Here is a 15,817-nt window from a genome sequence, read left to right on the forward strand (position 1 = left end):
TGGTAGGAAGATGGTGGTGGTAACCCCAAGGGAAGGAAGGCTAAAGGGAGGGGTGAGTTAAAACCGGGAGGTAGGAGGATAAACCGGTTGTTAGCGAAGGGAACGTGAGTTGTGCCCCAAAGGATTGGGAAATATGAACTGAATCTCAGGAGTTAGTGGCGTATAGGCATATGTAGAAATCAGGCGATAAGTGTCAGGGTAGTGAACTGTGAACAGTGCCCTGAAATACCGTTTTGTATGGGAAGATAAAGGTATATTTCATCACCAAGATTCTCCCACTTTAGCTTTTTCCCCATACTGGAATTCAAGGGCTTTGCCAAATCATTCTGCACACAGTTTTGACAGTTTTGAGATGGCTAGTAGGGGCAAGAGGTTGGTGGGCATGATTAGGATTTGGACTGGATATGAACAAGAGTTTTTCTTTGTATCATATTGTGTGTGTGTGGTGTGTGTGTAAATTTCCATATAATTTTCCCCATAGAGTCTGGAACCCATTACTTTGGCCTCATTATAAATATTCTGTTATAATAGTGGTCTCCCAATTCTTTCCCAATTCTTTTTTTTGTCTTAGCACAATGATCCTTTTTATTTTAACTTTATGTTTTGAAATATTTCAAATTGACAGGACAGTTAGAAAAATAATACAAATATCATCCGTAGAACTCCGTTGTACCCTACCCCTTACATACCCAGATCCAACCAATTTTAACATTTTGCCACATTTGCCATATTGTTCTATCTGTATATCATTTATCTATCTACTTATCTATCCATTAATTTTCTGAACACTTGAGTGCAGATTGTATACATTATGCTCCTTGAACTCTTAATACTGTCATGTACATTTCCTAAGTACAAGAATATTCACTTACGTATCACCTTAAGTGCAGTGATTAAGTTCAAGAAATTTAACATTGATACAAAGCTTAATCTGTATTACAATTTTTTCATGTTCCAATAATGTCCTTTTGATCATTTTCTCCTCTCTTGTTACATCCCATCAAAGATCAGATATTGCATTTGTCACTCTTTTTCGTTCCTTTTTTTTTTTGTAATTTTTGGAATATATATGTATCTAAAACTTAAAAACTTTCCCAACTCAACCACTCCCAAGCATACCATTCTCCCAATTCTTTTTGATCAGCAAGAATTTTGAGCATATGCTTTATTTATCTTTATTGATTGTACACTTCAACTGCTGTATCAGTATGTCATGAAACTTACAAATATACACAGGAATAGAATTTAAGATAGGATGACATGAGAAAGGAAGTATTATAGGAGTTCTAATATATTTTTTTCTGCAGCCCAGTGGATTCTTTTGCACATCCTCTCAAGTGTACCCATGCCACTTTTGAGACCACTATTCTGGAGGATGGAAGCATGGAGAGGGGGAAAAACAGAAATTGACCTCTATGGGGTTGAGATATCCTAAGACCTGAGAGGGGCTGAAGATACAGATGTGACTTACATAGAAAGGGCTGGATAGTTGAGATTGGATGAGAGGTATCAAATTGAAGTTTCACTGAAGAGGCATATAGATAATAATCAAGGATAAAAGAAGCAGTGTGCTTTATAAAACTACACAATTTAGGAAAGGGGAGGGAGAAAAAGAAGCATGAACTATTGATTAGAAATGGAATTTTGGAAGAAGTAATGTAAATGGCAGCATGCAAAAAAAAGATGAACCCAAGGAGCTCCTCTACTAGGTGATTTGTGTCAGAGTTATGCGTTTGGACTTTGTGAAATTAAGGAGGAAATGTAGGTGATTTGGGGAAATGCCGCTCAAGCTTTACATGTTTGCTATTAAAGATGTGTGTGAGCTTTTTTTAAACACGTATGAACATTTTATGAAGATGCTATATGAGTTACTTTTTATTGAAATCACTTCTTAAAACACAAAAGGAAAGAATGGGTGAATAATTTTCGGGGAAGAAATCATCAAAGTAGCTTTGCTTTGTGGGAAGTGTTTCTGTGATTAAACATGACCCAATAAGCAATGGTGATTATCTTCCTCTATCATCTTATTCAGGAAATAAGATTTCTCAGAGAAGGGGGAAGTCATGAAGAATGTGATTGAAAGAGGCTTTGAAGGATGGGTCCAGTTTGGATCTATGGAGCAGGAAAAAGAGGGCAGTCTAGGCAGGAGAAACATCTTGAGCAGGAAAAATGGAAATGAATGTAATTTGTTAATGGGACAGTGAGGAGACATCTGTCAGGAGTGAAGAAGCAGTGTTGTGAATTGGAAAAAAATCCTAGAGCAAAAATTGCAAAAATCAAGTTCTGGACCTGGCTCTACCTGAGTGGGTGACTTAGTCACTTACCATCTTTAGATTTCTTTATCTGTAAAATCAGGAGATTGGACTGGATGACCTCTGAGGTACCTTCTGGCTCTAAGATTTTATGATTCTAATAGAGAATCATAAAATCTTTAAATAGTTTGGGAAGAAAACTTTAAATAGTTTGACTGGGGTTGAGTTGTGGAAAATCTGGAAATACAGAGGAGGGGCAAGTTCAAGGGAGATTTAATTCATTCAGTATACAAAAGTTTTTTTGAGTACCTCTATACAGAGCACTTAGAATTTGCCTGGCACATAGTAAGAGCTACATATATGTGTTAGCTGCTATTATTATTATTATTACTACTACTACTACTCTTGCTATTATTATTATTTAAAATATAAATTAGTCAAAGATGAATCCTGCCTTACTGGGTTGATGGTGATTCTTTTGACAAATTTGTAAGTTGATTGAATTAATGATGGTGATTCTTTTGACAAATTTGTAAGCTGATTGAAAGATTGGAAATAGAGTAAGTTCCTTGCAAAGAATAGTATGAAAAGAATGGAGTTAGCAAGTAATGTAGGAAACAAGGGTGAAGTGAGTGCTTTTTTAGACAAATGGATGTCTAAAAACTTTTCTGTAGATCAGGGTTTCTCAGTCTCAGCTGTATTAACATTTTCGGCCAGTTAATTCTTTGTTGTGAGGGGCTATCCTGTGCATAGTGGGATGTTTAGCAGCATCCCTCCTCTACTTACTAGATGTCAGTAGCACCTGCCTCCTGCTCCCCAGTTGTGATAACCAAAAATGTCTCCAGACATTGCCAGATACCTTTGGGGAACAAAGTCACCCCTGGTTGAGAACCACTGCTGTAGAAAGATGTGATAGATTTACATTGAATGAATAAATGAATTAGGTTTAATAAGCTCCTCAGTGGATGTATTGTTTGACAATTACATGAAAATCAGTATCCTATAACTAGCGTACAAATCGCCATCTCAAATTTGTGGTACTGAGGTATTAATACATAATTTCCTACATGAAAGTTAGGTCTGACAACTTCTTGAGTTTACATACATATTTTAATGTAAGTGACATATCGTATGTAGTTAATAAGCGAAAACGTACTTATATTATGGTTATCAGAGTCCATGATTTTTCTCTAATCAAAATGGTAATGTTTTTCATTATTAACAACATGTGGATAAGCTGTTAAAATAACCATTTGTCTTGCTGTGGATGTTTTTTGTTAATGTAATTTGGAAGACATTAAAAATACTAGAGCCGTTTTTGGTATGAAAGGGAAGAATGCTATGTGTTTTTTCTGAAGTCTTTTACTGAACCTTTTTGATGAGGTGATGTTTTGTGACTGGTAATCCAGGGTTGGATGGCTCTCAGCACTTTGGTGATTTCACTTCAACTTTACTTTTGTCTCTCATTTGCTGAAAATTCTGTGAAAAATTAACCTTAAATTATGAAGTTTGTTCAATAAAAAATTACTCTTAAATCACACTCATCATTTTAAGTGGTCTGATTTTTTTTTTTTTTGAATCTATAGTTCATATTTTAATTTTTGCAAAGTAAAAGATGAGGGCACCCCAGGTTGAAAATGATACTATAGAAAGAAGAAGAAGTTTATTGCAAGGGAATTTTAATTATGGTGACCTAGTATAGTGGTCACTGATTCTTAGGAAAACTAAACTTTTAAAGAAGAAGTCAGCTGTTAAATCTTTATTAACCTCTAATCTGCATAAGTTACAGATATATAGATGTGTCTGTACTTTTAGAAAAATGATGAAATAAGTTGTGGTACAGATTATGTTATCACAGCCCATTTGATGTAAGATTCCAGGTAAAATTATGAAATGTGAAGTTTCTCTTAAGGATCTTCAGCCTGCTTTAAAAAGAAAAGAGAAACTCAAAAGAAAAACCAGTGTCTTTCCCCCTGCCTTTTCAATGTGTTTTTTTAGCCTGTTCACTACACTCTTTTTCTCTATTAAAATAGGGATTGGTGATAATTAATATGTGTAGTTTTTTAGAGTGTATGAAGACCTTTCATATCTTTTATCTCTATTGACCTTTACAGTTACTCTATGAAATAGGGGGTGCAGATATTAATATAATAATTTTGTGGATGAAGAAATGTTGAGAGAACTAAGTGACTTCCCAAGGTAACGTAGCTGTTCAGTGATGGAGCTGGGACTGAAACTCAGGTCTTCAAATCTTGGCATAGTGCAGAGATTTAGGGAGTCTGGGTTTTAGAATAGGACAGGATTAGATTCAAATCAAGACTTCTGTTTGGCTTTGGTAAATGTTTACCACTCCAACCTTACTAGGTTAGGTTCTTGAAATAAAATAGTATAAGATAATATAAAATTGTGTGTGGCTCTTAATGAAGTGCCAGGCACTAAGTGCTCAATAAATAGCAGTGGTTTTTTTTTTTTTTTTTTTTTTGTTGTTGTTGTTGTTATTTACCTCAGGAATTTTGTAAAGATTTTGTGAGTTGTACATTAAAATGTTTTGTAAACTGCCTAAAACACTGCTACTGTTATCATCATGATGGCATGTTATACTAAAGTGTAGAGCATTTACATTTTAAATTCTTACTTTCTCTCCTTAAGTGATTCTTTATTGTTAGAGGATTTTAAGAAAGCTACATAAAGGTAGGGAAATTTGGGGGATCGTTGGAGAATATGGAACTGCAGCGTACCGTCCTCTGAAGGTCACTGTTATCCTCTCAGGCCAATTTGTCTGAGGGGCTGGGTGCTATTAGGGGGTAATCAGTCCATGGTTCTTTTTCACTCACACTCCTTTCTTGCTGGTGATTTTTTCTTCCTTTGGAGAAGATGAACTGGAAACAAAGGCTAATACCAAAGTAAAGTTGGTGGAGACCTCTTTCTAAGCTGGCACATTTGCTTGCTAGTTAATATTTAATGGCCTTTTAAAAATATTACAGTCTTTATCTGACATCCTTCAAGACCTTTCTGTAGCTCTCTTTGTTATTTTTACCTCTGCTTATAAAGTTTCTTCTTAAAAGCACAATTTAGTAGTACTTTTATATTCTTGAATTTGTGAGTCAAATTAGGCTTTTCCTTAATCTGGTATTACTCATGTAGAAATTTCAAAATACTTAAGAATGTTAACTTCATCAATACTAACAGATTTCTTCAGCAGTAGGCAAATTTGGAGTCTCACTGTATATAGGTAGTTTACCAAATCATGTAGAACAGTGTTTCTCAGACTTCAGCATGGAGAGATTGTTAAAACACAAATTGCTGGGTTCCATGCCTAGAGTTTGATTCAGGCCTGAGATGGGGCTTGAAAATTTTTTTGCGCTTCTGACAAATTTCCAGGTGTTGCTCATGCTGCTGTTTGGGGACTACACTTTGAGAACCACGGATATATGCAGTTAAGAAGAGTAATGAATCAAAGGTAATTTCAAAGGTTATCAAATGTGTCAGAAACATGATGTTTGGACCTCTTCTGTTAAAAACTGGTTCAAAAGTCTATTTGTCCCAAGTCTGGCATCTATATGTAAGTGATCACTGTTTTATACCACCTTTTGGTGGCAGGAAGAGTTGATGTCCCTTTGCTTTGACCTGCAATTTTTTTTAATCTGCTATGTTTATATGTTGAAGGTTTCTTGGGAGAGACAGTTCTGAAAGAATCTGGAGTCTCAGGGAAAAGAGAGAGGGAGCATAGGGTTCTGCTGACAAACTTGGTTAAAGTAGGGTGGGCTTCAGTTCCTTGAAGAAGTAGCTGATGAAATAATTGCTTTTATTGAATGCTCTGTGCCCAGCGTATTCTAAGTACTGTATACCTCTTTTCTCATTTAAACCTCATAAAACCCAAAATTGAAAAAGATTAGAGACCACAGAAACTGGGACCTCTATCTTTGATTCTCAAGTTTTGGTGTATGACAGTTACCTTTTGGGGGCTGTGTGTGTGTGTGTGTGTGTGTATGTGTCTGTGTGTGTGTGCACGTGCACAAAAAGATTTTTAGGCTTTTTTTTCTTTTACCCCATCTCTCTTGAGACCAGTGATGAGGTTTTCAGAATGGTAGGTGAGATCTGTATAGTCTTTGGCTATGGATTGAAATTTAGAAATGATTATCTAACCAAGGGAGCAGTAGGCACTCACCTAGCTGTTTGAAGTCTAACAGTAATGTTGAGCTACTGCCTTAATATCTATGATTTGTGTTGCTAATATTTCTTATTTAAAGACTTAAATTCCCTTTCTTCCATTGGTAGGTTACAACTCCCCTTTTCTTGTCTGGACTTTTTAGAAATTATCAAGAAGATTTACAGGTATCAGTGATAGTTTATTGGGCCACTATTAGAGTATGAATGCAGTAAGCCTTGTTTCCTTATGAATGTGGAAAAGAGTACAAATATTTGTTCTGTATGCCTTCTAGTATTAATAGTTGATTATTTGGAACACACTGGTAGAAGATCTTGAGAGAATTACTGACTGATGATATTGAATATATAGGCCATAAGCTATCTTGATTACATAAATATTTTGTAAATGACTTTTAAGATACTAGCTTGCAGGGCTTGATTTATTTACCTTGTATCCTTTCACACACAGTCCCTGCCACATGGTAGGTGTTCTTGAGTAATTGTGGAGCAATTATTTTCTTATTTATCATACATACGTACTTACTTTTATATATTTCTATAATAGTGAGTGTCAATTAAAAAAAACTTATTTTAAATAACCACATATCTGATTAATAACAGTTTTACTTAATAAAACTTCTGGGTAAATATTTTCTTGATATCAGAATTTCCAGATATAGGAGCTTATATGCTTGGGTATTTGCTTTGAGGCTAATCATAAATTATTTTTTTGACATTATCTAATAGAATGTTAATGTTAAAAATAAAATACTCCAATGATCTTGTACTAGAAACTTTGTAGCCACTTAAAGTGATATATTTAGTTTGTTATCTCAATATGCAACTACTAGCACCTCTTCTCTCCAGGTAATATAGCAGGAGAATTTTCTTTTTAAAATTTTAGCTTTCAGGGTATTTTTAGTATTTTTAGCATTCCAGAGTATTTTCTGTATTTCTTTGTTTAACTATTCTACATTAATTGCCTATGTTAATGGCTCAGATGATTTTTTAGGTATAATTTAGACAGCACTGCTGCACAAAAGAATGATGCTGCTTAAATAGATTTTGGTGAATATCCTCATGAAATAGCTTTAAAAAGTAGGCCTTTTTTGGTGTATGAAAGTGTGAAACCAGTAATTTTTGGTTACTAATATCTGCCTTTTTGGATTGAGTTCATGATTTCAGTATGTAAATTTGTGGTCGTTATACTAATTAAAAACATTTCTCAGCATTATTTTTGGTTGAGTTTTTTACTCAAATAAATGAATGGATAATACACATTAAATATAATACTATCCCAAATTTAATTTTAATTGCTTAAAAAAATAAGAGCAGTATTGGGCTTTTTTCTTTCTTTGCTTCCTACACTGCCAGCTGTAATTGTTCTGAGTCTATGGTGGTGATACTGCCGGCTTCTCCAGAGTGGACGCTGCCAGTATTAGTTTTTGATTCAACAGAACACAAAGCTCAGGAGGACCAGGCCATTTGTATTCCCTAGTTTGCTTTCCAGGGAAAGGAGGGTTTAGAAACTTTTCACTTGATGTGGCAAGGTCAAAGAAAGTGTCCTGTGCTTAATATAATATACAATATCTATACATTCTATTTTGTTAGCATGTTTCTCTATGCTAATTTCAGCAAATTAGAATAACAATACTGAGTTAAGAATGAAGATTGTCACTTAGCATTTTGTGTTTCTAGATAATTACTAAGAAAACATTTTCCTAAAACAATGTTAACAGGCACAATTCATATTACCCATCTGTTCCTTACAGAAAAGAAAGGTTGATATATGAGGTTTTTTTGTTATAGTAGCTTTCTTTTATTAATTTTGAAATTTTCATTTTTAACTGCAAAAAAAATATGAAGGGTCTCGTTAAAAATTAAAAATCAGATGGCACAGAAGCATATAGACTAGACATAAAGTCCCCTTTGACCTCCCTGCCCTCAATTCGTATTCCGTTATAAGAGGAAATTCACTCAGAACTTACTTTTTTTTAAATGCAATTTTATTGAGATATATTCATACCCCATATAATCCAACCAAAGTATATAATCAGTACATCACTGTGTCATCATATAGTTGTGCATTCATTGTCACAATCAATTTTAGAACATTTTCTTACTCCAAAATAAAGAAAAAAATAAAAATAAAAAAGCACACCCAAAACATCCCATATCCCTTATTCCTCCCTGTTATTTATATATGTTTTTTATCTTTATTTTATTACTCATCTGCCCATACACGGGATAAAGGGAGTGTCAGTCACAAAATTTTCGCAATCACATGGTCCCATGATAAAAGCTATATAGTTATACAGTCATCATCAAGAATCAAGTCTACTGGATCACAGTTCAGCAGATTCAGGTATTACCTTCTAGCTATTCTAATATACTAGAAACTAAAAAGGAATATCTATGTAAAGCATAAGAATAACCTACAGAATGACCTCTCAGCCCTTTCAGTCAAGAAGGCTTTCTCAATCCCACCATGTGATGCAGCTTCAGGCTCATCCCCAGGATTCATTTCCCATGTTGCCAGGGAGACTTACACCCCTGGGAGTCATGTCCCATGTAGGGGGGAGGCAGTGAGCTTACATCCAGAACCTTTATGTATTTACATGTATATGAGAGTACATAATACTTCCCTTGCCATTTCATAAATGACATTATGCTGTATGAATTTTTAACCAAACTTTTGTGTGCTTAGTATATCTAGACGACCCTTCAATGCCAGTATGTATAGATTCGTCATTCTTTTTGATAACTTTATAGTGTTCTTTCCTTGAGTTATAAATTTAACCATTTCCTTATTGGTGAGTATTTTTTTACAGGATTATTAAAAATTCCCATTTTTTTCTTCTGATTTTTTTTCTTAATTACCAAGTTGAATCCATCTGAAATTTATATATATTTGAGGTTGGAATCTTTTTGCGTAGGATATTTTCTGTTGTCCTGCTACCAATTAGTGAATAGTCCATTGATTTCTCACTAATTTGGAGAGTCATATAAATCATATATTAAATTCTCATATATACACAAGTCTTTCAGAAACTCTCTCTCCATGGTTCCACTGATCTTTGTCTCTTCCTGCATGTTATTAGCATACTATTTTGATTATTATAAACTAACTGTGTGTGTGTACTTGTGTGTGTGTATCTGGCTAGCTCCCCAATCATTGGGTTCTTTTTCAAAATGTATTTTTATGTTGTTGCATATTATGTCTTCCAAAGATCTTGCTGTGGGATTGTGATAGTTATTGTATTGAATTACAGATTACTTTCAGAGTAAATGACATTTTTGCATTATTGAATTTTTTTTTATTTTTTTATTTTGATGAAATATTTATTTTGAGTTATGTTGCTAGAAATGCCACATATCATAGAAATATTACAGCAAGTTTTTTAAAGATACATTTTCTAAAAACTTTAAAGCACTGATAAGGAATTAAACTATACTTTTCATATAATATATATATATATATATATATATTTTGTTTGTTTTTCTTCATTCCTTTTTTTTCTTTTTTTTATTAAATTCAGTTTTATTGAAATACATTCACACACCATACAATCATCCATGATATACAATCCACTGTCCACAGTATGATAACATAGTTATGCGTTCATCACCACAACCTATCTCTGAACATTTTCCTTACATCAGAAAGAACCAGAACAAGAATAAAAAATAAAAGTGAAAAAAGAACACTCAAATCATCCCCCCATCCCACTCCATTTGTCCTTTAGTTTTTATCCCCATTCCTCCATTCATCCATACACTAGATAAAGGGGGTGTGATCCACAAGGTCTTCACAATCACACTGTCACCCCTTGTAATCTACATTATTATATAATTGTCTTCAGGAGTCCGGACTGCTGGGTTGGAGTTTGGTAGTTTCAGGTATTTACTTCTAGCTATTCCAATACATTAAAGCCTAAGAGGTGTTATCTACATAGTGCATAAGAATGTCCACCAGAGTGACCTCTCGACTCCATTTGGAATCTCTCAGCCACTGAAACTATTTCGTCTCATTTTGCATCCCCCTTTTGGTCAAGAAGATACTCTTAGTCCCACGATGCCGGGTCCACATTCATCCCCGGGAGTCATACTCTACGTTGCCAGGGAGATTTACATCCCTGGGAGTTGGGTCCCACGTAGGGGGGTATTGCATTTTTACATCCAAGAACATGGTATCCCTTTACCAGTTCAGGTCATCTTTTATGTCCTTCAGTAAAAGATTTTTCATTTTCTTTATATTGTTTTTGGACATTTCTTGTTAGATATATTCCTGGGCATTTTATAATTTTTATTAGACTATTGATTTTTGTGTGTTGCTTTTGGGTCTTGATGCCTTACTGTACTCTTATTGTGTCTAATAGTTTTTCATTTAATTCTCTCAGATTTTCTAGGTAGATAGTCATATGGTTTACGGTAGTAACTTTTTACCAACATTTTAATTTTCTTAAAACTGATATTCCTAGAGAGATTTTTTTGTTTTTTTTTTTTAAATCCTATTGTAAAAGTTTATTATGAAAGAGTATTTAGACTATTATTACTATCCATCCTGGCCACATTTCCAGGATACATAATATAATATAAGGCTTTTGGTTGGAGGAGGCATGGTGGAGGTAAAGTTGGGCTTCAGGGAGAGAGATCATCTATCCTTATTCCTTAATGAATTCTGGCTATTATTAGTAGTATTAATACTACATGTTTTATCTATTTACTTTCTATAAAATATCAAAAGTATTTGTAACACAAATGTATATACAGAGAAATTCATCTGGTATATTTTAAAATAGCAACTAGAGAACTTGTGGTAATTTCTCCACATTTTGCATAAAGAAATGTCATTACTGGTGGTTAGCATGTAGAATAAATAAGCAATTACTGTTAAATTTAAGCTATGTTTTTGTATTGAGGAGAATGTTAAGTTTGGTGAACCCAGCCTAATGTTGGTGAGGTCGGTGACATTTCATAGTTACAATGTTGTATCAGTAGTTGAGACCATTGGTTAGAACTCTGAGCAAAGATTTTGGCAAATGTAAACATCTGAGCTCTGGAAAAGATGTATTGGATGGATGCTGTAGAGGAGATCCAGATTCTCTACACTGTGCATCTGGACTTCTGTTTAGCTTTTGAATTAATATATTTTTATAACACTGCTGACAACCCATTAACTCTTAAGACCAAATTCAGTGTGGGATGATTAATATTGTGAAACTGATATTTAAATTTAAGAAGATCTCAAAAAAGAATATTTCCATTTTTAAAAATGTCTACTTATCAGAAATTAAATTCCACAGCCACCAATAAATTCTAAGACACTAGTACATTTCAGTCATATTCATGTTGAAATACAGTTCTTAGTACATGAAGAAAAAATTTTTTAAGGAACTATTTCAAATATGCAGTAAAGTATAGCATATAATATAAAAAGAATGCCAAGAAATCCACCATCCAGATTTGACAAATGATAACATTTTGTCACATTTGATTTTTTTTTTTAAAGAAAGTAATACATTATAGGGACAGGTGAGTACCCTTTCATTCTTTTCCCTTCCTACCCTGAGGTTAACACTACCCTGATGTTGGTGTTTATTCTTTTCCTCCAATTAATTATATTTTTATTCCATATGTAATTAACTGATGTGTGTGTGTGTGCATGTGCATGGGAGCATGTTCATATTTTGGTATGGTCTTTGTATGTTTGAAAGATGTACATAAATTCTGTAACATATGTCATCTTGCAACTCTTTTTTACTGTACTGTGTGTATTTGAGATATATTCATGTTGAAATAAATACAGTTCTAGCGTTCTACTATACATATAATTATACCACAGTTTATTCAGAATTTTTGATATTTATGATGGATTGTTTCTAGTTGTGCATAAAAATTAATGCTTGGAGTTGTAATTTGCTTTGGAAAACTTTTTAAATGTTATTTTTATCAAAGTAATAAATGCAGACAGTTTAAAAAGTCAAAGAATATTACGAGGCCTAAAATAAAATAGCAGTCTCCTCTCCATCTCCCTTTCTAGATCTGGTATGTTCGGTAAGTAGTGAGAAAGTCTTCATTGTGCAATTACGGATATTATACCTGGCATGTTACAATGCAGATTTTAGTCCATGGAGGTGCTTTGAACTACAAGTTGAGTCTTCTAAATTTTAGGCTCTGTTATTTAGGTAAGTTTTATTATCCAGTGTATATTTTTTCCTTGATCACCCTATTTTTAGCTTAACTATAGTTGAAGGAAGGATAGGTGGGTTGTTTTACCCAGAGCATTCAGCTTTACTTGAACACTTACAAGTACCCTGCCCTCAAGGATTAATAAACCATGCTAGTGTTAGACCACAGGAGTATTAATGTAAACCTGTGATTTTGTCACCAGTAGAAATCCTGAATATTTTCACATCTTAATACAAGTAATTGAGATATCTTGAAAAATTGTTTACATTTGGACTGTTTTGAAATTGTAGTAACAGTACTTGCCATTAGATCTTGTCATTTAATGTGTAAGTAAAGTATTACATATATCACATTTAAAAATATTTTGAAAACTAATTGTACTGAAATACACTTTTCTTTGTAATCTATATGTTTTATTTTATGCAATAAAAAACATTATACTGAAAAGGTTTTCACAATATTGCCAGAGGGGTCCATAGCACCAAGTAAGTTAAGAGCTCCTGAGTGAAGAACGTAGACTCAAACTACTTGCTTTATAATTCCTACTTAGTTGCCTTATCTAAAATGGGAATAATAATTGTATGCCTGTTTTGTGGGGTAATTTTGAGGATGAAATGAATAAACATACATAAAACATTTAGAACAGTGCTAGTCACATGGTAAGTTTAATATGAGCCTGGGAATGTATGCTTATTAAGGTAAAACAAAGAAACACCCCAAGGGTTTGTGTGGTAACATCAGGTTTGTTTGGAAACTGGACACATTTTATGTTAAAATGGACACATTTTACTATTCTATGTAATCTTATAAGTTATCTTTATTGAGTTCTTTTTTATGTAAACAGTTTGTAAAGTTGAACTTTAAAACAGTGGTTTCTGTACATCAGAATTACCCCACTTTTGTACCTATTAAAAGTATTAATTTAAGAGACCCAATTGACTAAATAAGAATATTTCATGGTGAGTTCTGGGGAACTAAAATTTACAAAATGCTCCATAGATGATTCTAATATATAGCTGGGTTAAGAACCATAGTTTCAAATTCTTTATTTTCCTTTGCTGCCTCATTCTAGTTTTATCTATTTTTAAAATAATTACATTTAATATTTCAGCTGGCTCTTTGCATCTATTCTTCTTGCTCCTTACCTCATGCACTTTTGTAGTTGTTGTTGTTTATTTAATTCAATTTTATTGAGATTGAGTACCATACAGTTATCCAATGTGTACAATCAATTGCCCACAGTACCATCATACAGTTGTGCATCCATTATTCCAGAAAGGAAATAAAAACAAAAAAGAAAACTCAAATCCTCCCATACCTCTAACTACCCTCCTCTATTATTGACTCATGGTATTAGTATAGTACATTTGTTACTGTTGTTGAAAGAACGTTAAAATATTAATAACTGTAGTACATAGATTACAATAGGTGTATTTTTTCCCTCTAAACCCCTCTATTACTAACTTATAGTTATAGTGTCATACATTTGTTCTAGTTCGTGAGAGAGAGTTCTAATATTTGTGGAGTTAATCATGGACATTGTCCACCATAAGATTCACTGTTTTATACATTCCCATCTTTTAATCTCCAACTTTCCTTCTGGTGACGTACATGACTCTAAGCTTTCCCTTTCCACCACATTCACACACCATTCAGCACTGTTAGTTATTCTCACAATAACTTACTACCATCACTTCTGTCCATTTCCAAACACTTAAGGTCAACCTAGTTAAACATTCTGTTCATAATATACAACCAACCGCTCCCCATTCTATATCCTGGTAACTTATATTTCATGTCTATTAGTATGCATATTATAATTAGTTCATATCAGTGAGACCATACAATATTTGTCCTTCTGTGTTTGACTTATTTCACTCAATATAGTGGCCTCAGGGTTTTTTCATTATCCTGTTTTTTTTTTTTCTTTTTAAAGACGTTTTTGTTTACCCACCATACATTCCATCCTTAGTAAACAATTGATGGTTCCCTGTATAATCATGTATTTCTGTATTCACCATCATCACCACTGTCTATCTAAGGACATATCCCTATCTTCCACAAAGGAGGAGGAAGAATCAAAGAAGCTAGAGAGACAAAAGTAAAAGAAAAAAGAAAGAAAGAAACAAAAAAGTGACAGCTAAAAAAGCAGCCAAAGGAAAGACAGAATTAAACTACAGTAAAAGAGTCAGACAACCTCATTAGTGCCAAGAGTCCCTTAGCCCTCCCTTATATCCCCCTCTTATATGCATTTAGCTTTGGTATATTGCCTTTGTTACCTTAAAGGAAGCATAATACATGTTTCTCTTAACTATAGTCTCTGGTTTGCATTGATTGTATTTTTCCCCAATACCACCCCATTTTTAACACCTTATAAGGTTAACATTCATTTGTTCTCCCTCATGCAAAAATAATTTGTACATTTTATCACAATTGTTGAGCACTCTAGGTTTCACTGAGTTATACAGTCCCAGTGTCTATCTTTCCTCTTTCCTTCTTGTATCCCACATGCTCCTAACCTTCCTCTTTCAACCATATTCACAGTCATCTTTGAGCAGTGTACTTCACTGTTGTGCTTCCATCACCTAAAATTCTGTTCCAAACCTCTCACTCCTGTCTTTTCCTATCTGTCTGTAGAGCTCCCTTTAGTATTTCCTATAGAACAGGTATCTTGTTCACAAACTCTCTCATTGTCTGTTTGTCAGAGAATATTTTAAACTTGCCCTCATCTTTGAAGGACAATTTTGCTGGATATAGGATTCTTGGCTGGCAGTTTTTCTCTTTCAGTATCTGAAATATATCACACTACTTCCTTCTGGCCTCCGTGGTTTCTGCTGAGAAATCCGCACATAGTCTTATCAAGCTTCCTGTGTATGTGATGGATTGCTTTTCTCTTGCTGCTTTCAGGATTCTCTCTTTGTCTTTGACATTTGATAATCTGATTATTAAGTATCTTGGCATAGATCTATTCGTATCTATTCTGTTTGGGGTACGCTGTGCTTCTTGGATCTGTAATTTTTTGTCTTTCATAAGAGATGGGAAATTTTCATTGATTATTTCCTCTATTTTTTTCTTCTGCCCATTTTCCCTTCTCTTCTCCTTCTGGGACACCCATAACACGTACATTCATGCACTTCATGTTATCATTCAATTCCCTGAGACTTCCTCATATTTTTCCATTCTTTTCCCTATGTGTTCTTTCATGTGTAGGATTTTGGGTGTCT

General features: G+C 33.8%; 1 protein-coding gene across 2 annotated transcripts in view; it reads left to right on the forward strand.

Annotated features, from left to right (window-relative positions):
* ABL2 (ABL proto-oncogene 2, non-receptor tyrosine kinase) overlaps positions 1–15,817 on the forward strand; it is a 166,102-nt gene that overhangs the window by 688 nt on the left and 149,597 nt on the right. The window lies entirely within an intron of this gene.

The sequence above is a fragment of the Choloepus didactylus genome, chromosome 2 (assembly GCF_015220235.1).
Source record: "Choloepus didactylus isolate mChoDid1 chromosome 2, mChoDid1.pri, whole genome shotgun sequence".
NCBI classification, from domain to species: domain Eukaryota; kingdom Metazoa; phylum Chordata; class Mammalia; order Pilosa; family Megalonychidae; genus Choloepus; species Choloepus didactylus.